Source organism: Hyposmocoma kahamanoa, unplaced genomic scaffold (genome assembly GCF_003589595.1).
Source record: "Hyposmocoma kahamanoa isolate Upper Pololo Valley unplaced genomic scaffold, ASM358959v1 99330, whole genome shotgun sequence".
Taxonomy (NCBI): domain Eukaryota; kingdom Metazoa; phylum Arthropoda; class Insecta; order Lepidoptera; family Cosmopterigidae; genus Hyposmocoma; species Hyposmocoma kahamanoa.
Genome location: NW_020655865.1, coordinates 11,912 through 13,509, shown reverse-complemented (window position 1 = coordinate 13,509; position 1,598 = coordinate 11,912). Strand labels below are relative to the sequence as shown.

Genomic DNA, 1,598 nt, shown 5'->3' with positions numbered 1-1,598 from the left:
TTCCCGAACCAAAAGGTCCTGAACCGCGTCCTGAACCGAAAGTTCCTAAACCGTGTCCTAAACCGAAAGTTCCCGAACCGAAAGTTCCTAAACCGGGTCCTAAACCGTGTCCTAAACCGAAAATTCCGAAACCGTATCCTCCAAGACCTTGGAACGATGACAAAGACAAATGTGATAAGAAAGACAAATATGACAGGCACGATGGGAAATGTGATAAAGACAGGAAAGAAAAGCGAGGCAAAAAGGACAAGTGTGGTGAGTAAAAAAAAAGTCAAGGGTGAATTATTATTTCGAGTCACTCCAAGACCACAGGCCCCTCAGATATGGTGTATCCAAGCCCCCATCAATCACGCCTTACGGACGCCATGTGACAGTATGATTAAATTTAGCACACATGGGCGCAACTTACAATTTTGACGGAAAAATGTCATGTCAAAAATATACTACAAGAATTTTATTTTTATTTAAATTGATCAAAAAGTTTTAAATTTAGATTAAATGCAAAGTTAAATTTTTCAAGACACAAATTCTAAAAAGAGCCTGAGGCATTCCAGCAGATGATATTTTCGAAAATTATTTTAGGTAAAATTAAAATGTACTTTTACTTTTTAGTAAAAATGGCATAAAACACAACTACAAATTTTAAAGAGGATACGAATTTTATCTAAAAATATCTATTACGAGCGATCAATACGATATACATTATGTTCACGTGCTTCTGAATATTCACGAGATGCTCTTTGAAGAGGATCATATTTTTCTATATCTGTGAGTGTTATAATATAATTGATGCCCTTGTTTGTTTCAGATTAATAGTGTGACTCAGGGTAAGTCTAAATTAAGGCTTTTATAGGTATTTAGTTATCTAAATGTGATTTGCTCGAGTCTTCCATAAAACGCGTTTCGTTATTTTTGTTGTAGATTCATATTATAATCTTGTGTTGATTCAAAATTCTGCCACTAATAAATCGATTCATCCGTAGAACAAAGACCTGCAAGGGCAAGGTGCTGCTTGTTCTCGGGACATTGTACATTTCGTTCATTGTTCTTGACTGCGGATAACCACAGTCATGATCGACTGTTCGATTTTAAATTTCCAAAACAAAATAATAAATACATAAAAAATCTGAAAACATCTAGGCCTTTTCAATAACGAGATTATGTTTAACCTCTTTTCGCTGAATAATGACATCGCCCGTTGTTCTTCGGCTGAGTCGAAATGATGAATTTGTTTGCATTTACAGATAAAAATCCAGTCCTCATCACATAACAAGTAACAACTAAAAAGAAATGCACCCGTGGATCAGTGTTATTGAAGTTGAATTGCAATAAATATCAATTCATGTCAAATTGTAGTATTTTTTTAAATTAAACTTCCCCATTGTGACTTTTTGTGGACAAATAAATAACATAAGAATTTAGGCTTAATTAACATCTTTCATGTAGGGGAAGGAATGATGATGAATGATGTAAAGCATAAGTTCCCAAACTTGTTGGCTCACTTCAAACTTGTTGCTTGTTGGCAACTTAGGCAAGATAAAAAAATATCAACGCCCACCACCACAAAAAATAATTGAAAGCACGTATTTTTTACATTA

At 34.4% G+C, this 1,598-nt stretch overlaps 1 long non-coding RNA gene across 1 annotated transcript; it reads left to right on the top strand.

The window, feature by feature from the left end:
* The first annotated feature begins 6 nt into the window (after positions 1-6).
* LOC113239061 lies at positions 7-1,350 on the top strand. Its single transcript, XR_003311159.1, has 3 exons — positions 7-255; positions 809-827; positions 1,245-1,350. It is a non-coding gene; the product is annotated as an uncharacterized LOC113239061 (long non-coding RNA).
* The last annotated feature ends 248 nt before the right edge of the window (positions 1,351-1,598 follow it).